Here is a 27,707-nt window from a genome sequence, read left to right on the forward strand (position 1 = left end):
GGAAGTAACAATGCAATAAAGCTAGTCAATCAATAATCAAGCTAATCAAATCAATCATCGAACTCAAGTGTGGATAATTTTAATGCTTTTATACGTGTGTGTGTGCCTTACGTGTTACTTGTGCATGCTTACTTTATGTTAAAGTGTGTGGTGAATCAATCAAAATCAATCAAGAATCGAAGGATAATCAAACTCAATCGAAACCGACTTTGAAAATAGGTTGTAAGGATGCTTGTATGTTAGATATAGTAGTTGGGACTGAAAGTAATTTGAATAGAAACTCTATCCTACTCTACTCCTCAACTATCGAACTCGAAATATCAAAAATCGTCGCGAAACACTCAAAACCAGGCAAGCCGATCGAACAGGGCAACCTGATCGAACAGGCTAGCCGATCGAACAGGCTGTTCGATCGGGCAGCCGCTCGATCAGGGATGCTGTTCGATCAGCCAACCCTTTCCACTTTTGGAAGCCTATAAATAGGGCTGTCCTTGTCAAGCTTTCCACTTTTGGAAAAGCTCTGACTGACCAGCCTCTCCTTCTCGCCATTTCTCAGATTTCTCTCAAACCGGTAAGTATTTCGCTCTAATCCTTGTACGTTTTTGTTCATTAATCGATTCTCCATCTTTCTAACTTTCAAAACTTGGATTTCAACCGCGAAATCACCAAGATCTAGGTGTTCTTGGATGATGTCATCATGGTGTTCTTCAAGAACACTAAGTTTTGACATCATTCCACCATGAATAGCTTAGATCTAACCGATTTCCACATAAATAACCTAAAATCTACCAAAGATCTTAACATTTCACGGTGGAAAAGGATTGGAAGATGGGTTTTCATCTATCTTTCAACTCTTTTACACTCAAAAAGGGTGAAAACGAGACTTGAACCGATTTACAAATCAATCTAAACAAACACATGGTTCAAGACTCGGGTTCTACCGAGAGATATACCGATTTCGGGTTAAACGTTAAACTTAGGTTCCAAACCGTCTCTGACCGAGCTTGGGTGATTCCTGCTCGAGTCAGTAGACTAAGTAGGGACTTCAGCTTTGTGGTTCAACTCGTAGTCAAAATATCTCTAAAACATCAACAATTAACGGGAATAACCAAGTGTTAAGTGATAGGTTAACCGAATCGAGAAGCTGGCCGAACGGCTAGGCTGTTCGATTGAACAGCCCAACCGAACGACTACGCCAGCCGATCGGCTAGGCTAACCGATCGACTAGCACCTGGACCCACCAACTCACAAAAGTGTAGTATTGACGAGGTACTGTTCGATCGACTACGCCACTCGATTGAACATTACTGCTCGAATCATGAGATACTATACTCCAACACTTAACCTTTTCGAAACATTAGAATGTCACCCGATCGAGCATGCCACCCGATCGAGTGACACTTTGCCAAACCTCAGCTGCTAACCGATCGGTTGGACCAACCGATCGAACAGACCGTTCGATCGGCCAACTTGAAAGGTAATGCTGCAAAAACTTCAAAAATACCAACCATCATACACAAACACATCCTTCACATCCAAGGAAGAAACAATCCACTTGAAGGAACCAGCCGATCGAGCCAGCCGGCCGATCGAATGGATGTTCGAACGGACTTTCAAACCAATCGAACAGCCCACTCGATCGAACTGCCGTCCGATCGAATGGCCTACTCGATCCAAGTACATTGTTTACTTTTTCCGCGTTACTCATCGTTGTGTTATCGAACTATTCAGGCTAACCTATTCTCAGCGCTCCTCTCAATCCACAACCAACCACTGTGAGTATACTCGATCCCTTTTTGCTTTCAGCACTTTTGGGTGTTACATACGTAATCTATCAAATTCACAAACAACACAAACTATTTGAACGCTAACCTACTTGCATGTATTACTTGTCTAAATGATTGCTGTTTATTATGTTTACACGTGGAGTGCTATCTGCCTGCTTTAGCAACGTAGTACTATAGTTTGGACTCAGCACCCGTTCACACGGGGGTTGCTAAGGACAATTACTTGCATGGATTACAGTGGTAATCATGTATTGCGAACTGTCTCGGACAGTCAACTCGAAGTCGTTGGTATCGATGGTCCCATGTTGATAATTTACATGCATCGTTTGCCCTTGTGTACGTGCTTGGTTATGCGTAAACTTTCGAACTTTATATGCTATATCAAACTTGTGTACTCACCTTTACATTATATGTATTGACTTTTATTTTAACGTATGTGACAGGTATTTAAGCTACTAGCGTGCTAGGGAAGCGAGGCAATAATAAGCTTCTAGGAGCCTGTGACCTTAGGACAGTGTCCACATACCTGCTCCAGGGCCATAATTATCTGTAGATCTTGTACTGGCACCTGTAGTCAGTAAGATCTACCGTCAGCCGTCTAGAAGTCTTAAAACAATATTTAATTCGGTCTGTAATAATTAAGAATCTGAGTTGTCGGAACAGTTCCCATATTGTTTAGTTGATTTCTATGATAACTTGTTATTATTTGGAACACGGTATGGGACGTGTTATATAACTAAATTGTATGATAGTTGTTGTGGAAACTTCTGAACAATCTGTTTCGCTCAGTGCCGCGCCCCGATGATTCCGCCATCGGTTGGGGTGTGACAGATTGGTATCAGAGCCATAACTATAGGGAATTAGGTTAGACACGATCTAGTCCGGATCGCTGTCTTAGAGACCTAGACTATAGTTAGGAACCAAGAGACCAAGTTTATGTGCTTATTTTATGTTGTTTCCTTCTATTCTATCATTACATCCGAACTCTGAGCCAAATTTTGTAATTTGGACGGGATTAGGAGTGAAACCCGCGAATTCCTGCCTAAATTACAAATTCTTGCCAATTACTTTGTGCAAATTTCTATCAACAAACGGGGGAGAATTATACCAAATCAGGGCTGAAACCCGTAATTTGATGAAAACTTTCCTCTAAATTTTCTTAAAGCAAGGAAGAAATTGCTGAGCTAGGGGTGAAACCCTAACCTTGGCAGTTATTCCAACTTTATTTTATCTCGCCAAGGCAATTGACGGACTCCAACGACCTAAACTCACGAGTATGGCCTAGAATGCGCATGCATAATGCCCAAGAATCGAGGCAGAAACATGTCCCCTAGAGTCGAAAGTGACGACAAGTCAACTGTGAATAGTTAAATTGCCATGGTTAGTCAAAGTCTAGTAGCCGCAGACAATCCATTTTCCGATTTTGAGTGTTGCTTCGTTGATTTTATATGATATACCTGTTTACGTGTTTTAAGATTCGTTGATTGCTCCATTTGTTATCAATCTGCGTGACTTTTGTTGCTATCCTATCTCGATTCAAACCCCTGTTGATGTGATCTAAACGAAACCAGTGTGCTATGCTACGCTATACGACTAAGTTAGACGATACCATGTGATGCTATCCGATATGCAAAACGAACGACACTCGACTTGTGGTTATAGGTTTCTGTTTTCTGACAGCCTCTGTGATAAAATTGCGTACGTGTTTAGGAAATTAAGTGCTCTATTTGCTTAATTGCTTATGTGCTCTAATTGTTTCTGTGCTTATGTGCCTCTATGATTATGTGCTTATGTGTTTATATGTGTTACGTGACGTGAGATGCGACGTGATTCTAAGCTTTAGTAAACTAAGACGTGCGAGATTCGAATTCGTTGTGTTGAGCCCTATGGCGATGTCTATTGCAGACCATGTCGTCATCATCAAGAACTCGCCAAAACCTTTCCCGTCAGGAAAAGAGAGACCGACGTCTCGCCAAGCTCATTTCAAGGTCTGTAGCGAAAGCTGTCAGTGAGGTGTACGAAAACACCAGCAAGTCGTCGGAAGAATCCCGAACCCTCACTGAATCCAGCAAAGCCCCGTTCAGTTTCAAGCAATTTAAGGCGTGTGGACCGAAGGAGTTCACCGGTGAAGAGGGCCCTACAGGCTTATTTCACTGGTTTGACTCTGTGGAAGTTACCCTTCGTCAAAGCGGATGCCCGGATCATCTTCGAACTCTCAATGCTACCGGTGTCTTCCAGTCGCGGGCATTGGACTGGTGGACAGCCGAAAGGAATAAGCGCGGGAACGACGCTGCCTACGAGCTGACGTGGGAGGAACTGAAGGCTATCATGCTGGACGAGTTCTGTCCTCCCCACGAACGCCAAAAGTTGGAGGATGAGTTCTGGACCATCAAGCAGAAGGAGGGCGACAACGCTGGTCTCACCGCCCGTTTCAAACAACTGAGCATTATCTGTCCAGACCAGGTCAAAACTCCCGAGATGACCATCAAGAAATACATCCGTGCTCTTCCGGATTGTGTTGCTGATTTTGTGTTCGCCGCCAAACCCGCATCAATCGAGGAAACCTACCTACTCGCTGCCGAGATTAACGACAAGCGAGTTAAGGCTGGTGTCTGGGATAAGCCATCCAAGTCGTTGCATCAAGTTACTGCCACATCAACCGACAACCCTGCTACTCAAGCCTCCAAGTCCTCGAGAAGAAGAAAGAAGAACAAGAGTTGCGCCGCCGCAACCAATGCTGCTCCTCTTCAGTCAGTACCGCCACAACAGCAACAACCACAGCGCACTGCGCCAGTGATTAATGCGCCGCCGGCTAAGCGTGCGTACACCGGCCCCCACCCACTCTGTGCTACATGTTCTTATCATCACCCGGTGGGTGTGGCCTGCCGTTACTGTGCCCACTGCAACGTTTACGGGCATTTCACTGCGAATTGCCGCTATGGTCCTCGTCAAACGCAAGCTCAAGCCGCTGTTAATCAAGCCCTGCTACCTGCTCCTCAAGCTCCTCAAGCTGCACAGGCCCCGGCAAACAATGTTCGGACCTGCTTTGCATGTGGCGACCCTAACCACTTGGCAAACCGGTGCCCGAACAGAGTGGTGAAACAAGAAGCTCAACAACCCCAGCAACAACAACAGTAGCCTCAACAACAAGCCGCTCACGCCAGAACTTTCAACATCAACGCACGCCAGGCTCAAGCTGACAACAACGTGGTCAATGGTACGTTCCTCGTGAATGGTATATATGCATCATGTTTGTTTGATACTGGAGCCGATAACTGCTTTGTGTCATTTGAATTTGAGAAGCTTCTTAGACGTAAGCGCTCTTATCTTTCGTCACCCTTCGAAGTAGAAGTCGCTACCGGAAGAACCATTGCTGTCAATTCTGTGCTCCGTGATTGTACTCTCGAGCTCAACAATCATATATTCCCGATTAATCTCATCCCAATGCAGCTCGGAAGTTTCGATGTCATAGTAGGCATGGACTTTCTTCGTGAAAACCGTGCTGAAGTTGTGTGTTCCGATAAGATGATTCGTTTTGTGCTAGCTAGTGGTGATATTCTATGTGTTTATGGTGAAACTACTGCAAAAGATCTCAAGCTCATGTCATGTCTTCAAGCTCGCAAATATCTCCGCAAGGAATATCGAGCCTTCTTGGCCAACATTGTTGTAGCAGAGACGGACAAGAAAAGGAAAGTTGAAGTCAAGGATGTTCCCGTTGTCCGAGAATTTCCTCAGGTGTTCCCTGATGATCTTCCTGGATTACCTCCAAGTCGTGATATCGACTTTCGAATCGACCTTATTCCAGGAGCCAGCCCAGTGGCCAAAGCTCCGTATCGACTCGCTCCATCTGAGATGCGAGAACTCTCAAACCAACTCCAAGAGTTACTTGAAAAAGGCTTCATTCGCCCGAGCACTTCTCCATGGGGCGCACCAGTCCTTTTCGTCAAAAAGAAGGACGGGTCGTTCCGAATGTGCATCGATTACCGGGAATTGAACAAGCTGACCATCAAGAACCGATACCCCTTACCAAGAATCGATGATCTGTTTGACCAACTACAAGGTGCTCAGTGTTTCTCCAAGATTGACCTACGTTCAGGCTACCATCAGTTGCGGATTCAAGAGGAAGACATACCCAAAACCGCTTTTCGAACCCGATACGGCCACTACGAATTTGTTGTCATGCCTTTTGGTTTGACCAACGCACCCGCGGTCTTTATGGATCTGATGAATCGCGTGTGTAAACCGTTCTTAGATCATTTCGTCATTGTATTTATCGACGATGTCCTGATCTATTCCAAATCGAGGGCCGAACATGCGCAGCATTTGCGATTGGTTCTCGAGTTGCTTCAGGGAAACCAACTCTACGCCAAGTTCTCCAAGTGTGAGTTCTGGTTGGAGGAGGTTCAATTTCTGGGTCACATTGTGAATAGTCGGGGTATACACGTTGATCCCGCAAAGATTGAGGCAGTCAAGGGATGGGTTACGCCAAAGAATCCGTCAGAAGTTCGCTCTTTTCTCGGATTAGCTGGTTACTACCGGCGATTCATCGAAGGATTCTCAAAGATTGCTGTACCGCTTACCTCCCTTACTCATAAAGACAAGCCTTTTGTGTGGGGAACCGCGCAGGAGACTGCTTTCCAAACCCTCAAACACATGCTGTGCCATGCACCAGTTCTTACACTGCCGGACGGAAGCGATGACTTCGTTGTCTATTGTGATGCTTCAAACCTTGGACTTGGCTGTGTTCTCATGCAACGAGACAAGGTTATAGCTTACGCATCTCGACAGCTCAAAATCCACGAGAAGAACTATACAACCCATGACCTTGAGCTAGGTGCAGTTGTCTTTGCCTTAAAGATTTGGCGACACTACCTGTATGGTACAAAGTGTACGATCTTCACCGATCACAAGAGCCTACAACATATCTTTAACCAGAGAGAACTCAATATGCGTCAACGCCGATGGGTAGAACTTCTCAACGATTACGACTGTGAGATCCGTTATCACCCAGGCAAGGCGAATGTAGTTGCAGACGCCCTCAGCAGAAAGAATTACGTGATAGGTGTTCGAAACATCCAGGCTCGGTATAACCTCGAAGCTCTCATCCGTGAAGCACAACACGCTTGCTTTAACGAGCATACGTTGAAGAAAGAACGAATCTATCACGATGGAACTCAGCTCGTGAGCAAAGCCAACGGGATATTCTATTATCTGGACCGAATCTGGGTTCCGAGGAGGACAGATTTGCGAAAGATCATTATGAACGAAGCCCACAAATCCCGATATTCCATTCATCCCGGTGCGGACAAAATGTACCAGGACCTTCGCTACAAGTACTGGTGGCCTGGGATGAAAAGGGATATTGCTTTATATGTTGGTAGCTGTTTAACTTGTGCAAGAGTCAAGGCTGAACACCAAAGACCTTCAGGCTTACTCGAACAACCGCCGATACCCGTATGGAAGTGGGAAAGCATAGCTATAGATTTCATAACTAAGCTTCCGACCACGCCATCAGGTCACGACAGTATTTGGGTTATAGTCGACCGTCTAACCAAAGCAGCCCACTTTCTGCCAATACGAGAAGACTATAAGGTGGCCAAGCTAGCCCAAATCTACACCGACGAGATCATTAAGAATCATGGTACGCCTCGAGACATCATTTCTGATCGCGACGCTCGGTTTACATCGAGATTGTGGGAAACTTTTCAAGCAGCTCTTGGTACGACGCTGAATTTGAGTACCGCATTCCACCCGCAAACCGACGGGCAGACTGAAAGAACGATTCGTACTATTGAAGACATGCTCCGTGCGTGTGTTATCGATTTTGGTGGTAGTTGGAGCAAACACCTACCGTTGGTCGAATTTTCATACAATAATAGCTATCACTCCAGCATCGAAATGGCACCTTTCGAAGCCTTGTATGGTAGGAGATGTCGCTCGCCTATTGTATGGCACGAGGTCGGTCATTCACAATTGACTGGGCCCGAGATTCTGCAAGAAACGACTGACAAGATCCACCAGATAAGGGAAAACTTGGTAAAGGCCCGGGACAGACAAAAGATGTACGCCGATAAACGACGCAAGCCCCGCGAATTTGCAGTTGGCGACTACGTACTCCTAAAGGTATCACCTTGGAAGGGAGTAGTCCGATTCGGCAAAAGAGGGAAACTTGCGCCTCGATTTGTTGGACCTTTTAAGATTCTGGAAAGGATCGGTAAAGTTGCCTACAAACTCGAATTACCGGAGGAACTCAGCAATGTCCACCCGACTTTCCATATTTCAAACCTTCGAAAATGCGTAGCCGACCACGACGCAATAATACCACTCGACGATCTTCAGGTCAATGAGACGCTACACTTCGTGGAAAAGCCTGTCGAAATCATGGACCGACAGACCAAGCAACTCAGACGCTCTCGCATTCCTATTGTAAAAGTACGATGGGAAGGCAAACGAGGCGCGGAGTTCACTTGGGAACTCGAAAGTGACATGAAGGCCAAGTACCCGCAGTTGTTCAGATAGATCTGAAGCATCAAATTGGTAAATGCACACGGCGATGTACGGTTCTCGGCCTAATTTCGGGACGAAATTCCCTAAAGGAGGGGAGACTGTAACACCCCGTGTTTTCCCAAAGTCAAAGTCAAAGTCAAAGTCAAGAGTTGACTGTTATTGGAATTAAAGATCAATAAAGATTAATTTCATTTTAGTCTCATTTTGATTTTCATATTATTTGGAGTAAGTGTTGTATAATCAAACTAATCGGCCGATAATCGAACTGTGAATCAACGACCGACTGTGAATGATAGGAAGTAACAATGCAATAAAGCTAGTCAATCAATAATCAAGCTAATCAAATCAATCATCGAACTCAAGTGTGGATAATTTTAATGCTTTTATACGTGTGTGTGTGCCTTACGTGTTACTTGTGCATGCTTACTTTATGTTAAAGTGTGTGGTGAATCAATCAAAATCAATCAAGAATCGAAGGATAATCAAACTCAATCGAAACCGACTTTGAAAATAGGTTGTAAGGATGCTTGTATGTTAGATATAGTAGTTGGGACTGAAAGTAATTTGAATAGAAACTCTATCCTACTCTACTCCTCAACTATCGAACTCGAAATATCAAAAATCGTCGCGAAACACTCAAAACCAGGCAAGCCGATCGAACAGGGCAACCTGATCGAACATGCTAGCCGATCGAACAGGCTGTTCGATCGGGCAGCCGCTCGATCAGGGATGCTGTTCGATCAGCCAACCCTTTCCACTTTTGGAAGCCTATAAATAGGGCTGTCCTTGTCAAGCTTTCCACTTTTGGAAAAGCTCTGACCGACCAGCCTCTCCTTCTCGCCATTTCTCAGATTTCTCTCAAACCGGTAAGTATTTCGCTCTAATCCTTGTACGTTTTTGTTCATTAATCGATTCTCCATCTTTCTAACTTTCAAAACTTGGATTTCAACCGCGAAATCACCAAGATCTAGGTGTTCTTGGATGATGTCATCATGGTGTTCTTCAAGAACACTAAGTTTTGACATCATTCCACCATGAATAGCTTAGATCTAACCGATTTCCACATAAATAACCTAAAATCTACCAAAGATCTTAACATTTCACGGTGGAAAAGGATTGGAAGATGGGTTTTCATCTATCTTTCAACTCTTTTACACTCAAAAAGGGTGAAAACGAGACTTGAACCGATTTACAAATCAATCTAAACAAACACATGGTTCAAGACTCGGGTTCTACCGAGAGATATACCGATTTCGGGTTAAACGTTAAACTTAGGTTCCAAACCGTCTCTGACCGAGCTTGGGTGATTCCTGCTCGAGTCAGTAGACTAAGTAGGGACTTCAGCTTTGTGGTTCAACTCGTAGTCAAAATATCTCTAAAACATCAACAATTAACGGGAATAACCAAGTGTTAAGTGATAGGTTAACCGAATCGAGAAGCTGGCCGAACGGCTAGGCTGTTCGATTGAACAGCCCAACCGAACGACTACGCCAGCCGATCGGCTAGGCTAACCGATCGACTAGCACCTGGACCCACCAACTCACAAAAGTGTAGTATTGACGAGGTACTGTTCGATCGACTACGCCACTCGATTGAACATTACTGCTCGAATCATGAGATACTATACTCCAACACTTAACCTTTTCGAAACATTAGAATGTCACCCGATCGAGCATGCCACCCGATCGAGTGACACTTTGCCAAACCTCAGCTGCTAACCGATCGGTTGGACCAACCGATCGAACAGACCGTTCGATCGGCCAACTTGAAAGGTAATGCTGCAAAAACTTCAAAAATACCAACCATCATACACAAACACATCCTTCACATCCAAGGAAGAAACAATCCACTTGAAGGAACCAGCCGATCGAGCCAGCCGGCCGATCGAATGGATGTTCGAACGGACTTTCAAACCAATCGAACAGCCCACTCGATCGAACTGCCGTCCGATCGAATGGCCTACTCGATCCAAGTACATTGTTTACTTTTTCCGCGTTACTCATCGTTGTGTTATCGAACTATTCAGGCTAACCTATTCTCAGCGCTCCTCTCAATCCACAACCAACCACTGTGAGTATACTCGATCCCTTTTTGCTTTCAGCACTTTTGGGTGTTACATACGTAATCTATCAAATTCACAAACAACACAAACTATTTGAACGCTAACCTACTTGCATGTATTACTTGTCTAAATGATTGCTGTTTATTATGTTTACACGTGGAGTGCTATCTGCCTGCTTTAGCAACGTAGTACTATAGTTTGGACTCAGCACCCGTTCACACGGGGGTTGCTAAGGACAATTACTTGCATGGATTACAGTGGTAATCATGTATTGCGAACTGTCTCGGACAGTCAACTCGAAGTCGTTGGTATCGATGGTCCCATGTTGATAATTTACATGCATCGTTTGCCCTTGTGTACGTGCTTGGTTATGCGTAAACTTTCGAACTTTATATGCTATATCAAACTTGTGTACTCACCTTTACATTATATGTATTGACTTTTATTTTAACGTATGTGACAGGTATTTAAGCTACTAGCGTGCTAGGGAAGCGAGGCAATAATAAGCTTCTAGGAGCCTGTGACCTTAGGACAGTGTCCACATACCTGCTCCAGGGCCATAATTATCTGTAGATCTTGTACTGGCACCTGTAGTCAGTAAGATCTACCGTCAGCCGTCTAGAAGTCTTAAAACAATATTTAATTCGGTCTGTAATAATTAAGAATCTGAGTTGTCGGAACAGTTCCCATATTGTTTAGTTGATTTCTATGATAACTTGTTATTATTTGGAACACGGTATGGGACGTGTTATATAACTAAATTGTATGATAGTTGTTGTGGAAACTTCTGAACAATCTGTTTCGCTCAGTGCCGCGCCCCGATGATTCCGCCATCGGTTGGGGTGTGACATAAACACACAATCGGCAAGTGAACCGATCGAATGTAGTAAAGCTAAAGTAAGTCCGAGTATCGAACCCACGAGACTCTACTGACTACGCTACGACTCTATCTAGACTCGGACTGACACGACATACTAATTTGTTTATTAATTTGGGGGGGGGGTTCTAAAAATCCTAGATAAAATAATAAAATAATACTAGCAAGCAAAACACGAACACAAGCAAAAGGTCTGATCAGTGAGAATGAAGACTACCTAGGCTAGACGCAGGCTAAACTCGGACTGGATTCCTAAATGATAATGATGTGGTGTGAAACCGGGATCGTGAAATTCTCACCTCTAGGGAGATCTAAGGACCCCTAATCCCTCTCAAGAGCACACTAAGATTCCCTAGAGGTTGTTAAACTACCGGTTTTCTAGATTTCTTGTCCGTCCTCTAGTTTCTTGAAAGTGCTTATGTAAGACGCTCTACTTTGCCGCGCGAACGTCTAAAGCAACTATGGGTTTAATCTTGGCTTAATAGACAATGGGTGGTTAATTCCTTATAACTACTCCGAGACCTATTAATATCCTCGAGCCTTTCCGTGATGAATCTAGCAGCACACTTGATTTTAATTAATTATCGAATATTATTCCTAAGGTTACTAGTGCACTTTTCACCCTAAAGAATTAATGACCTATTATGTGATATAGACACTCACCTAAGCCAAAAACCCTAATTCAACTCTATTCCGTGATAAAGACCGTCACCAAGAATTGAATGGAACAAATAAACGATTAACTAAGAAATCACAAGCATACAAACGCACCAAGACAAACTAACATAGTGTTTACAATGCAAGAAAAATCACAACCACATCAATAATCATATAAAAATCCAATCTTCGTTATGCCATAGTCATCGCCTAGGTAGTTTATGAGTTTTAGCCGGAAAACATAATCAAAAACAAAGTCAAAACCAAAGTATCAACTGAATTCATCGTTAACAAAGTCTAAACAAACAAAGAATGCAAGAAATAGGTGTATAAAACCCGAATCTTCACTCCCGAATGCTCAAGAATGCTTTCCCGATGATTCCCAGCTTCCGGTATGCCTCCGACACGATCAAGACCTTCAATCAGCAGCCAAAACAGCCCCAAGAATGCCCTAGTTCGTCAATAATTCGCTGTGTACGCGTATATCTTCATATATAACCACAAACCCTAACTTGTCATGCAATCCTCGTAAATCTGCCGACATAACGTCCTTAGGCGGCCCGCGTGAAATGCTGGCCTGATCTTATGCGGGTCGCCTAAGCTATAAACTTCTGATTCTTTTTACAAACCTCTCGCGGCCCGCCTAGAGTTCCTGTCCAAGTTGACGCGGGGCGCGAGAGGGTATTATTCCTCTGATCCTTCTTTAAGTCAAAGCGGCCCGCCTGGGTATGCCTCTTTAGTCAACGCGGCCCGCCTGGGAGCTCCAGAACTGCAAATTTTCTTCGTTTCAGCTCCCGACTTCCTCGGTTTCCGTGCCAGCCTTCCGCCATTCCAGATTTCTGCTCGTTTTCGCTCCTTTTGGCTGAAAAGACCTGGAAACAAAAATAAATCAATAGTATGTACATTCTAAACTAAACCGACACTAAAACGAACTATCTAACGACCAAAACTGACGCGAATACCAATGTATTTTGCAATACATCAAGGTCCCTGTACATTTTTTCTGCACCGGGATGAATGGAATATCAGGATTTGTGGGCTTCAGTTAGCAAAATCTCTCGGAGATTATTGCGACTAGGAATCCAAATGCGGTCGACATAGTGAAAGATACCATTCGGTTTATTCACCAGTCGGTTTTCGGTTCCAAGTATTCTTTCTTCCTTTAGGGTGTTCTCGAGAAAACAGGCGTGTTGAGCATCGTGAATGGGAGCTTCGAGGTCGTGTTGGGATTGAACATTACAAACACTATGTAAATAGCTTCGTCGGCTAAGAGCGTCGGCAACGACATTTGCTTTGCCTAGGTGGTAGCGTATCTCATAGTCGTAGTCGTTGAGAAGTTCAACCCATCTGTGTTGGCGCATATTCAGCTCTTTCTGGTTCAAGATGTGTTGTAGGCTCTTATGGTCGGTGAAGACCGTACACTTGGTACCATATAGGTAGTGTCGCCAAAGCTTTAACGCAAAAACAACTGCACCTAGTTCGAGATCGTGGGTTGTGTAGTTCTTCTCGTGGACTTTGAGCTGACAAGACGCGTACGCGATAACCTTGTCCCTTTGCATAAGAACACAACCAAGACCTAGGTTAGGGTATCGCAATAGACTACAAAGTCGTCGTTTCCATCGGGTAGCGCGAGTACGGGAGCGTCGCAAAGCATACGCTTGAGAGTTTGAAAGGCATCCTCTTTTTCGGTTCCCCAAACAAAAGTCTTGTCCTTATGCGTAAGAGAGGTAAGAGGAACGACGATTTTAGAGAAACCAGTGATAAATTGACGGTAGTAACCCGCTAATCCGAGAAAAGAACGAACTTCGGACGGGGTTTTCGGTGTAATCCAACTCTTGACTGCTTCAATCTTCGTGGGATCAACGTGAATACCTTGACTATTGACGATGTGATCAAGGAATTGAACTTCCTCAAACCAAAATTCACACTTGGAGAACTTGGCGTAGAGGCGATTCCCTTGGAGAAGCTCGAGAACTAAACGAAGATGTTGCGCGTGTTCATCTTTCGGCATCGAATAGATAAGGATATCATCGATAAACACGATGACAAAGTGGTCGAGAAAGGGTTTACACACGCGATTCATCAAATCCATAAAAACCGCGGGTGCGTTGGTAAGACTAAAGGGCATAACGACGAATTCATAATAGTCGTAGCAAGTTCGAAAAGCGGTTTTAGGGATATCTTCCTCCTAAATTCGTAGTTGATGATAACCAGAGCGTAAATCGATTTTAGAAAAGCACGTAGCGCCTTGCAATTGATCAAATAAATCGTCAATTCTGGGTAAGGGATAGCGATTCTGGATAGTAAGCTTATTAAATTCCCGATAATCGATGCACTTTCGGAACGATCCATCCTTCTTTTTCACGAAAAGGACATGTGCGCCCCATGGAGATGTGCTAGTGCGTATGAAGCCTTTATCAAGCAATTCCTGGAGTTGCTAGAAAGTTCATGCATTTCAGACGGTGCGAGGTGATAAGGGGCTTTAGCGACAGGGTTAGCTCCAGGAATGAGGTCGATACGAAAATCAATATCGCGAGACGGAAGTAGACCAGGTAAATCGTCGGGAAAGACATTAGGAAAATCATGAACCACAAGTACCTTTTCCATTGGCTTCTTTTCCTTCTCTGCTACTACGATGTGTGCCAAGAAAGCCATGTATTCCTTGCGGAGATACTTGCTTGCTTGAATGCACGACATAAGTTTAAGTTCCTTCGAAGATACTTCTCCATATACACAGAGTTGGTCGCCATTAGCAAGAGAGAAACGAATCATCTTTTCGAAACAAACAACTTCAACACGATTTTCACGAAGGAAATCTATGCCTACTATGATATCGAAACTACCAAGTTGCATCGGAATAAGATCGATCGGAAAGATGTGATTGTTGAGTTCGAGAGTACAATCACAGAGAACAGAATCTACGGTGACGGTTCTTCCGGTGGCAATTTCTACGTCAAACGTCATTGGGAGGTTAGCGCGTTTACGGTTTAGGAGCTTCCCGAATTCAAATGACACAAAACAGTTATCGGTTCCAGTATCAAATAAACATGAAGCACAAATACCGTTAACGAGAAACGTACCATTGACAACATTGTTGTCAGTCTGAGCCTGGCGTACATTGATGTTGAAAGTTCTTCCGCGGGCTACTTGTTGCGGTGGCTGCTGTTGCTGCTGCTGTTGTTGTTGCTGCGGTGGTTGATGCGGTTCTTGTTTCACCACATGGTTCGGGCATACGTTAGCAAAGGGATTCGGGTCACCACAAGAGTAGCAAGTTCACGCATGGGTAGCAGGCGCTGGAGCTGCTTGGTTGACCTGAGGAGCGGGGAGTGGAGCTGGTAGTGCTGGAGGAGCTTGAGCTTGAGCTTGCTGACGTGGGCCAGTGCGACAGTTCGCTGTGAAGTGTCCATAGAGGTTGTAGTGGACACGAAAACGGCAAGCTATCCTAGCTGGGTGATGATAGGTGCAAGTAGGGCACAGAGGATGAGGACCAGTATACGCACGCTTAGCAGGCGGTGCATTGGTCCCAGGTGCTGCGACTTGACAGTTCTGATTGGTGTTGGGTTGGACGGGTACAGCGTTGAGAGGAGCGGCGGTAGTGTAACACCCCGTGTTACCGAATGTCAAAGTCAAAGTTAAAGTCAAGATTGACTCCTTTGACCGTAGTTAGTCTATTTGTGTTTTTACGTTAGTTGTATTATGTGGAGTATATGCTAAAATCGAACTAATCGAAGTTTATTCGTCAATGCGAACCGATTTACGGCATTGAATAGCAGGAAGTAACAATGCGATAAAGTCAATTAATCGGCAATCAAACTAATCTAATCATCATCGAACTCGAGACTCGAATTACGCGAATTTTGGTATTAATATGTGCGTGTGTGCCTTGTGTGTTACCTGTGCATGTTTACTTTATGTTATGTGTGATAATCAATCGAAACTCGAATCGAAACTCGAAACTCAATTGAAAACGAATTATGATAATTGGTGGCGAAAAGACAGCGCGAGATAGGAATGCTTGTATGTAGATATAGTGGTTGGGCTTAAAAGTAATTTGAATAGGTAACTCCATCGTATCCTCGTCTAACGAAACTGGAATCGAAATATCAAAAATCGTCGCACCGAACGCTCGAATCAGGCAGCTGAACGATCAGGCTCCCAGCCGATATAACGGCCCAGCCGATCGGACTGCTGTCCGATCGGACAGGCTGTCCGATCGGACAGGCTGTCCGATCGGGATGCCTGGCCGATCGGCCAGCCCTTTCCACTTTTGGCATCCTATAAATACCCCTGTCATTGTCATCTTTACCACTTTTGGAAAGCTCTGACCGACCAGCTTGTACTCCCCCTTCTTTTCTCAGATTCCTTCCGATCCCGGTAAGATTTCATCCTAAATCTTGTACTTTCTTGATCTACACGCACTCCCACACCTTTCTATCTTTTGAATCTTGATTTCTAACCGTGAAATCATCAAGATTCAAGTATTCTAGGATGATGTCATCATGGTGTTCCTGAAGAACTTCTTGTTTTGGCTTGAATCCACTAAGAATGACTTGGATCTAACCGATTTCCACATAAACAAACACAGATCTTTCCTAGATCTAAACATTTACACGGTGAAAAGGATTGAAAGATGGTTTTCCGACTTCCTTTCAACTCTTTTACACTTAATGCCTTCAAACCGGTAGAAACGGAGCTTGTGTCGAATTACTAATCATTCCGGTGGTTGCATGACTCAAGATCCGGATTCTATCCACGAGGTTCACCGATTTCGGGTTAAACGTTAAACTCCGTTCCGAACAGTTCACCGGACGGATTTGGGTGATTCCTGTCCGATCAGGAGGAATAAGTAAGAACGAGGTTCTATTGTTCAACTTGTTATCAAAACACCTCGATATAACGACAAACAATCAAAACAGCCAAGTGTTAGACGAACAGGCTGATCAGGTCAGAATGCTGACCGATCGGACTGCTGTCCGAACGGACAGTCAGCCGATCGGATGAGTCAGCCGATCGACCAGGCCAGCCGATCGGCTAGCGCATGGTCCCACACTTGAACAGTTCCTTGAAGTCTAGTATTGAATGAACTGTCGTTCGATCGGACTGCCGTCCGATCGGATTACTCTTCGGATTATGAGATACTATGCTTCAACACTTAATCGATTTACAAAACGTTCGATGCACTAGGAGTGCCACCCTATCGAACAGTCGTTCGATCGGATGACACCCTGCTGAAAACTTGTTTGCTGAAGTACCTAATCGATCGGATAGCCGACCGATCAAACGACCGTTCGATCGATCGACCTGAAAGGTAAAGATACTTCAATGTTTTCAAATGCTGCAACAAAAACTTCAAAAGTCAAACCATCATACACAAACACATCCTCCTCAAAGGAAGAAACAATCCACTCGAACAGCCATCCGATCAGCCTACCGACCGACCGGACAGCTGTCCGAATGGATGGTCAAACCGAACGGTCAGCCGTCCGATCGGACTACCGTCCGATCGATCAGCTGTCCAACCCTCCAACACTTGTTTTCCATTTACGCGTTGCTTATTGTTATGCTATCGAACTATTCAGGCTAACCCTACTCTCAAGTGCTCCATTCAATCCATCAATCACTGTGAGTATACTCGAACCCTTTTTGCTTTAGCACGTTTGGGTGTTACATACGTTACTTATTCGAAATCACAATCGAACATACTACTCAATTATTTGAACGCTAACCGTTACCGCATGTATTACATGACTAAATGAATGGTTGTTGTTATGTTTACACGTGGAATGTTGTCTACCTGCCTTAACGACGATAGTACTATAGTTTGGACTCAGCACCCGTTCACACGGGGGTTGTTAAGGACAATTACTTGCATGGATTACGATGGTAATCATGTATTGCGAACTGCCTCGGGCAGTCAACCCGCAGTCATTGGTATCGATAGATCCATGTCAATAATTAACATGCTTCGTTTTCCCTTGTGTACGTGCTGGTTATGCGTAAACTATTTCGAACTCTATTATGCTATTATCAAACTTGTATGCTCACCTTTACATTTTATGTATTGACTTTATTTTAACGTATGTGACAGGAAATTAGGATGCTTATCTGCTAGGAAGGCGAGCTTAGAATAAGCGTCTAGAGCATAGTTGTCTGTAGATCTTGCAGATCGAGTCTCTAGAAGCATTTGAACAATATTTATATTTGAAATCTGAGTTGTCGGAACAGAATATTTGACTTGATGTTATCTGTAATAATTTGTTTGCTATTTAAGGTACGGTATGGAACGTATTATATAAATTGAATAGTAATGATAGTTGTTATGGAAACTTCTGGACAATCTGTTTCGCTCAGTGCCATGCCCCGATGATTCCGCCATCGGTTGGGGTGTGACAGATTGGTATCAGAGCCATAACTATAGGGAATTAGGCTAGACACGACCTAGTCCGGGTCGATGTCTTAGAGACCTAGACTATAGTTAGGAACCAACAGACCAAGCGAGAAATAGCAGAACACGCCTACACTACACTATCACCGCACTCGAATGTTCAATAATGAGAAGGCGATTTGGTCAAGATTAGGTGTGAAAACCACAAACTCTCGACTAAATTGCTGGATCAATGTTGTTTTATCCACCTATCAATGTTTTTCTTCATTCTTTTCAATAACGAACACTTGTTCAATGGTATATTATACCAAATCAGGAGTGAAATCCATATTTTGATGAATAATCTCCTCAATTTTACTTAGAACAAGGAAGAAGTTGCTAAGCTAGGGGTGAAACCCTACCCTTGACAACTTGTTCCGACTTTTATTTATCTCACCAAAGCCTCGACGGACTCCAACGACCTGAACTCACAAGTATGACCTAGGAAGTGTGCCAAATGCCCAAGAATCGAGGCAGAGGCCGATCCGAAGGTCAAAATGTGACGACAAGTCTATTTAGAATAGTCGGATCGCTTTGGGTAGTCAATGTCTAGTAGCCGCAGACAATCTATCTCTCGATTTTATGTGTTTCTGAGTGGCAACTGCCCAAGATCAGGTGACTGATCGTCACTCTGGTAATTCGTCGATTTTATGTGTGTTATGTGTATTTATCTGTTTACATGATTAAGTTTTGAAGATTTTTTTTTCGATTTTGCTATCACTTCGATTGACACACACAACTCGCACTACTCCTCTATCTCGATACGCTATCAAATCGCTGAAAATCTAGACGAAATTATGCTACGATGTACGCTTATACTATACTCGACATGCTATACAACTATACTATACTACTCAATATACTATACGCGACCAATATATATACGAACGACACGCGAGCTCTGAATGGTAGGTTTCTGTATTCTGACTGCCTCTGTGATTAAATGTGTATGTGCTTCTGTGTTTATGTGTCTCTGTGCCTACGTACCTACGTGCTTATGTGTTTCTGTGATTTTGTGAATCCGTGATTATGTGCCTATGTGTTTGTGTGATACGTGTTTCAACGTGTTCCTAAGATTTAATAAGTAGTAGACGTGTGAGGTGAGATTCGATTTTGATGTGTCTGAGACCTACGACGATGTCTGTTGCAGACCATGTCGTCATCTGGACAACGAACCCCACTTACTCGCCAAGAGAAGAGAGACATACGTCTTGCTGCTATCATCGCCAAGCAGGTAGCAAAGGCTGTAAGCGATGTCTATGAGAATGTCAGCAAATCTTCTGAGGAATCGAGAACCGAAGCTCCCAAAGATGCTGCCAAGACTGTCTTTAGCTTCAAACAGTTCAAGGCATGCGGACCCAAGGAATTCACCAGAGAAGATGGTCCAACAGTTATGTTTCAATGGTTTGATTCCATCGAAGTCACTCTGCGCCAAAGCGGCTGTCCAGCAAATTTCCGTACCCTAAACGCAACCGGCGTCTTCCAGTCCCGAGCTCTAGACTGGTGGACGGCCGAACGAAACAAACGCGGGAATGATGCAGCTTATGAGCTGACATGGGAAGAGCTGAAGGCCATCATGATGGACGAACTCTGCCCTTCCCATGAACGCCAAAAGCTGGAGGACGAGTTTTGGAACATTAAGCAGAAGGATGGAGATAACGCAGCCCTAACTTCTCGCTTTAAACAGCTCAGCATCATCTGTCCCGATCAAGTCAAGACGTTAGACATGGCCATCAAGAAGTACATTCGAGCTCTACCCGATTGTGTTGCCGATTTTGTTCACGCCGCAAAAACCTCGTCAATTGAAGAGACTTACTTGCTTGCCGCCGAGATCAACGACAAGCGAGTAAAAGCTGGTTTTTGGGATATGCCCTCCAAGTCTCTACATCAAGCTACCACTGCATCGACCGCCGAAACCGCCACTGCTCAACCATCCAAGTCATCACGCCGCAAGAAGAAGAAGCACAACAACAGCTCCAGCAACAAGAACTGTGCTGTCACTACCACTGCTGCTCCTCTACAAGCCGTACCGGCTCAGCAGCAGTCTCATCATCGACCAGCACCAGTCACCCAAGCACTGCCAACAAAGCGTGCTTACACAGGTCCCCACCCGCTCTGCCCGACATGCTCATATCATCATCCGGTGAGTCTTCCCTGTCGTTTCTGCGCTCACTGCAATCTGTACGGTCATTTCACCACCAACTGTCGCTATGGTCCCCGTAACACCGCAGCTCCTGCCACTGCTCATCAGGCCCTACTCCCAGCCCTGCAAGGCCAACAAGCGGCTCAGGCACCCGCGATCAATGTTCGAGTTTGCTTTACATGTGGTGACCCTAACCACTTTGCAAACATGTGCCCGAACAGGGTTGTGAAGCAAGAGCCCCAGCAACAGCAGCAGCAGCCTCAGCAACAGCAACAAGCAGCACGCGCCAGAACCTTCAACATCAATGCTCGTCAAGCCCAGGCTGACAACAACGTGGTTAATGGTATGTTCCTTGTGAATGGTATTTATGCATCGTGTTTGTTTGATACTGGAGCCGATAACTGCTTTGTGTCATTTGAATTCGAGAAGCTCCTTAGTCGTAAATGCTCTTATCTTCCCTCGTCGTTCGAAGTTGAAGTCGCTACTGGAAGAACTGTCTCCATTAATTCTGTTCTTCGTGATTGTACTCTCGAGCTCAACAATCACATCTTCCCAATCGATCTCATTCCAATGCAACTTGGAAGTTTTGGCATCATAGTAGGCATGGACTTTCTTCGTGAAAACCATGCTGAAGTTGTGTGCATTGACAAGATGATTCGATTCTCGCTCACGAATGGTGATTTACTGTGTGTCTATGGCGAAACTACTTCAAAAGGTCTCAAGCTCATGTCGTGTGTCCAAGCTAGCAAGTATCTCCGCAAGGAATACAAAGCTTTCTTGGCCAACATCGTAGTAGCGGAGAAGGAAAAGAAAAGGAAGGCAGAAATCAAAGACGTTCCCGTAGTCCGTGAATTTCCTCAGGTGTTCCCTGATGATCTTCCCGGATTATCGCCAAGTCGTGATATCGACTTCCGCATCGACCTCATTCCTGGAGCCAACCCTGTTGCCAAAGCTCCTTACCGATTAGCGCCGTCAGAAATGCGTGAACTCTCGAACCAACTCCAGGAATTACTTGAAAAAGGCTTTATTCGCCCGAGCACCTCTCCTTGGGGCGCACCAGTCCTCTTCATTAAAAAGAAGGATGGGTCGTTCAGGATGTGTATCGACTACCGGGAATTGAATAAGTTAATCATCAAGAACCGTTATCCCCTACCTCGCATCGACGATTTGTTTGATCAGCTACAAGGTGCTACGTGTTTCTCGAAGATCGATCTACGCTCAGGCTATCATCAGTTACGCATTCAGGAAGAAGATATACCTAAAACCGCTTTTCGCACTTGTTACGACCACTATAAGTTCGTTGTTATGCCTTTTGGTTTAACCAACGCACCCGCGGTCTTCATGGATTTGACGAATCGCGTGTGTAAGCCGTATCTTGACCGTTTCGTCATCGTGTTCATCGACGACGTCTTGATCTATTCCAAATCGAAAGCCGAACACGCGCAACATCTACGTTTGGTTCTCGAGCTACTCCAGGGGAACCAACTCTATGCCAAGTTCTCTAAGTGCAAATGCTGGCTAGAAGAGGTTCAGTCATTATAAGATTCACCACTACACATGTCACACCCCAACCGATGGCGGAATCATCGGGGCGCGGCATTGAGCAAAACAGATTATCCAGAAGTTTCCATAACAACTATATTTACCAAATATTTAAAGCAACACGTCCCATACCATGTCATAGATGATAATACAATTATTACAGAAAGGATCTAGTCAAATTGTTCTGTTCCGACAACTCAAATTTTTATTACAGACAATTGTTTATCGTTGACCTAGGTCTTTCCTAGCCTCGATTTCACCGCAAAGTAAGCAAATAAGCATCCTAAGCACCTGTCACATACGTTAAAGTAAAAGTCAATACACATAGTGTAAAGGTGAGCATACAAGTTTAATAGATATAGTAGACTTCGAAATCGATTACGCATAACCAACACGTTCACAATGTGAAATGAGGCATGTTAGTTATCGACATGAACCTATCGATACCAATGACTGCGGGTTGACTGCCCAATGCAGTTCGCGATACACGCTCACCACTATGAGCCATGTAACTAATTGTCCTTAACAACCCCTGAGTGAACAGGTGTTGAGTCCAAACTATAGTACTATCGTTGCTAAGGCAGGTAGACAGCATTCCATATGTAAACATAACAAACAAGCATTCATTAAGTCACGTATAACATGCGGTAACGGTTAGCGTTAAAAGTATTGTGTAGTGTGTTCGATGAATAAGTAACGTATGTAACACCCAAAAGTGCGTAAAGCAAAAAGGGATCGAGTATACTCACAACGATTGGTGGATTGAAGGGAGCGCTAGAGAGTAAGGTTAGCCTGATCAGAACAATAGCATAAACAAGAAGCGACGCGTTAGACGGTGCAAAGTGTCAGTGGGTCGAACAACAGTTCGATCGGATGGTATTCTGATCGGATAGCCGGTCATACGGGTGACGGTTCGCTCGAATGGTCATCCGATCGGGTGACCTTTCGAGTGGATTGTTTCTTCCTTTGGAAAGGATGTGTTTGTGTATGATGGCTTGACTTTTAAAGTTTTCGTTGTATCATTTTGAAACATAGTAGTATCACTACCTTTCAGGTCGGTCGATCGGACGAACGTTCGATCGGACGATAGCCCGATTGGTTGGACACCTTAGTGAGAACAAGTTCACAGTAGTTTGTCACTCAATTGGATAGTAGTCCGATCGGGTGGCAATCCGTTGATATTGAACAAGTTGAAAATTGTTTAAGTGTTGAAGTCTGATCATTACATGGTTGAGTGGTGGTCCGACCGGGTGGTAATCCGATCAGTCAGCCCTTCGTTCAATGTTCATCCTTCAAGGTTTTGAAAACGAAAGTTGAGTGTGGGGCCAAGGTGTAAGTCGGTCGGGTGACAACCCGTCGGATGTCAGTCCGATCGGATGGTAGTCCGACCGGACGGCATTCCGTCCTGGTCGTTCCGAACGTCTTACACTTGGTTATTTTGATAGTTTGTCGTTTTATCGAGATGGTGTGACAACGTGTTAATCAACAGAACCCCATCTTGACTCTAGTGACCCGATTGAACAGGAATCACCCAAGTTCAACCAGTTAACCGGTCCAAGACGGTTGTTCTTGGTTAACCCGAAATCGGTGGTCTCGCGGATAGAATCCAGATCTTGAACCAACACAACCATAAGAATGAGTAGAAAGTCGATACAATCTCCGATTCTATCGGTTTTTAAGTGCATTGAGTGTAAAAGAGTTGAAAGAAAGTTGGAAAACCATCTTTCAATCCCTTTCACCGTGAATATGTTTAGATCTATGAAAGATCTTTGCTTATTTGTGTGGAAATCGTTTAGATCTAAGTTGTTCTCGGTGGATTGATGCCCAAACATGAAGTTCTCAAGAACACCATGATGACATCATCCTAGAACACCTCAAATCTAGTGATTTCATGGTTAAAAGTTAAGATTCAAAAGATAGAAAGGTGTAGAATCATGTGTAGATCAAAGATGTACAAGATTTAGGTTGAGATCTTACCGGAATTGAGAGAAATCGGAGAAAAAGTAAGGTTGGAGTGCTGGTCGGACGTCAGAGAGCAAAAGTGGTAAGCTGTGAGGTTGACAGGGGGTATTTATAGGGTTTCCCAAAGTGGAAAGAGTGGGTCGATCGAGCGACAGCCTGATCGACTGGCTGATCAATCGAGCAGTAGCTCGATCGAACTGCTGGTCAATCGGCTGGTCACTTGGTCGATTGGCCAGTTAGTTCGGGTGTTCGGTGCGATGAGTTTTGCGGTTTCGATTGCGATTGCGAGCGTTGCGATGCGATAGCGTTTCTCATACAAATTACTTTTAATCCCAACTACTATATCTAACATATAATCATCTTATTTCACTTGCGTTTAGTGTTTGTGATTCGATTGCGATTGAGTTTCGATTGCGTTTCGATTGATCACCACAACATAACATAAATAAACATGCACAAGTAACACATAAAAGGTACATACACGTATAACAATAACCAAAATGCGTAGTTCGAGTTGCGGGTGCGGTTGCGATAAGCGATTAAGTACGCGACAAATATCGAATAATCCTCGATTAGTAATAAGTACTCCACATAATACAACTAACGTTAAGCATAAATTAGACTATATACGAGTCAAAGAAGTCAAAATGGGAATTGAGCAAGGAGTGACAGATCGTAATTAGCAGTCTTGTCTCCCTTTGACTTCAATCTTGACTTTGACTTTGACTTCCGAAACACGGGGTGTTACAACACACACCATCTTGAAGATGGTGTGAGGGTCATGAATAACAATAAAGTAAATCTAATCTAATCAAGTCATAAAGTGTTCAAATGAAGGAGTGGAACTTAATTTAGAGGACCAAAGCCTCCATTTGTTCACACTTCACAAGTTCATCATATAGAAGATGATGACTTGTGCTTGTTTTCATCATTTGTTTATCAAGTTTAAACAGAAAATAAGTAAGTGTTTGAACTCATAACTTTGATTGTAATCACCCTAATACAAACCCACAATCATAGACTTGATTGGGAGCTTGATGGGAACAAGATTCCATCAAGTTATCAACATGAAAATGAACATACAAAGACATAAAAATGAGCAGAAAGTTTATTACACTTTGAGCCTCAAAAATGGTGAGGTTTCACCTTAGATTACCCATGTAATCGTGTGAAAACCTTCCTAGAGGTAATCCAAGTGTCAGGAAGAAAGAAATGAGTAGAAAAAAGCAAAGGAAGTGAGTTAGAACCCACTTAGAAAGTCTTAAACTTTCTGATTTTGTTGCTAGAACTCAGTTGTGTTTAAGTGTGTTTTTGAGAGGGTTTAAGGGTTGTAAAAGTGGTAAAGTGGCTGGAAATAAGTGGGTATTTATAGGGAAAGGATTAGGGTTTAAGTGGGTTGGGCTTTGAATGTGATTAGTGGGTTGTAAACTAACAAACAAAGGACTTAATGCAGCCCACATGTCATCGCAAATTCTGGCAGCCTTTATTCTTTTTTTTTGACATTTAATTGTTGTATATTAGCTGAATATGTTATGTATTAATTATGTGACAAGGTTTATTTAACATATACAATGCCTAAAATGCAAAGGAACATGTTTTAATTAAACCAAAAGTGTGAGGAAATAGGTGTGTCACAAATCAATGTAATAAGTATGTATGATTTGTATTTTGGTATTAATCAAGTGAAAATCATATAACTATCGAATAACCAAGTGTTTGAAGGTATGGAAGGTTTAAGAATTATGAATACACGATCATTGTCTACGAGTTAAACTTACGTTTATGCGAATTACAAATCATGTATCAATCGAATGCACGTATCGATGTATAAACATGTATAAATAATGAGTATTTAACACAAAGGATCAATTTCATTACGATCGAAGTCTCGGATTTACAATGGTTTGGAACGAAATACGATTACAAAGGAAACAAGTTTCCGAAAATAGAAGTACGATACAATCTTTCTAAAAACGGAAAGCTACAAAAAGTTAGGCATTACAATAAATGATGTCATAGGTTTTGATAAGAACGCAATGGACATAACCCAAATTAACATTGTGTTATAAGTTTTGATAATAACACAATGTATAGAAACCTTAGTAAAAACGTAAAGACTAAAACCCAGTTGAAAGACACAATGACCAGAACCTTTAACACAATACAAAGAAAAGCAGTAAAAATGAAAATTTTTATTTTATTTTTATATAACAATATCATACTCATATTAAAGATAAAAAACGTTTGTTATTATGGTGAATTTTTTTTTTAAAAACAAATGTCGTATGAAAAAGTTATGGACATTTTAAATTGATGGAGGGGGAATTGACATATGCCTTGCATATATATATATGGAGAGAGAAAGTCAATAAATATTTGATTTCTTTTATGCCCTTCCATTATTTTCTTTTCCCTTAAATTATTCTTAACCCTTTAAATCTAATATTAATGGATAGAATCTTTCTTATCCTTCTTATTTATGTTGTCCTTTGTATTTGATCCTAACACTAGTTTGTTCTTATTAAAAAACGCTATTAGAGTTGTGTTGGTTTGATAATAAGATATAAACCTTGGGTTTGTTTTTGAACAAATAGTAAAATATAGGGTGGGTTTAGGAAAAAAGTGTCATTGACAAGTGTACACTGAATATAAAATTTGTTTGTATTTATAAAGTTTATATTTTTATATTTTGTTTATGCTTTGGTTGTTTGCATATAATTATTGACATAACAAGTTGTAATTATGTTTACTTTAAAAAAGACAAATCATATCTCACTCAAAAGCACTAATTTTATTAGCATATTAAATTCTTTCCCCGGCAATAAAGTAAATACATACAAATAATCAAAAGTTCTTCATGGGCAGTTGAAAAGGACTAAACTAGTAAAAATAAACAAATTGGTTGATGTTTTTCAGTTTATAATTTATATAAGAGGAAAGTATAATTTGCGTCTTTTTTTTTTGAACGGCAAAAACACTTTATATCTATATATAAAGAGCCAGCAAGCCGCTGGAGAGCATACAAACGGAACAAGAAAAGAAATTACACAAGACTCGAAACATCAAAATCGACCCATTTCTCCCACGTCGTAACTGGAAGATTGGAGCGATGTTTTAACCACAAAAAGGAGTCTTCCTTTATCTGCTCGACAATCTCTTGGACCCGAAGCGATTTTCCTTCAAAAACCTTTTGATTTCTAGCATTCCAAATCCTCCAGAAGGTCGCCTTCATAATAGTATAATTTGCGTCTATATGGTTAAATGACGAGATCACTATTTGTCCCTCCAATTTATTCTCGCATTCTTAGTCAATGTGACTTATCTATTTTTTTCTTTGTGTCCATCCCGTCATCTCCCAGTTAAGTTAAATGAACGTTAAACATGAAGGTATTTTTATAACCTCACCACCACAATGACTTATTTGGCAAGCCCAACCATCATCATCATCATCCACCATTAAACACAACCATCTGCTCTCTCTCAATCTCGTCCATGAATACCCCTAAATTCAAACTATTGCCCTCAACAACCACTGGGAAGCATCACCTTTCACCGACAAAAAGGTTAGTTTTTGAATCTTTGAGTTTGATTATATGGGTATTTGTTGAAGATCTGATACCGACTTGAATATTGAGACCGCTTCATGAATTTGGGATTACATATATGTGTAGAAAGAATTTGGTTGGATGAATTTGAAGAAGAAAAGTAAAGTGCATGTTTTGGGGATATAAAAAATGAAAAACCAA

The sequence above is a fragment of the Helianthus annuus genome, chromosome 14, assembly GCF_002127325.2.
Source record: "Helianthus annuus cultivar XRQ/B chromosome 14, HanXRQr2.0-SUNRISE, whole genome shotgun sequence".
Taxonomy (NCBI): Eukaryota; Viridiplantae; Streptophyta; class Magnoliopsida; order Asterales; family Asteraceae; genus Helianthus; species Helianthus annuus.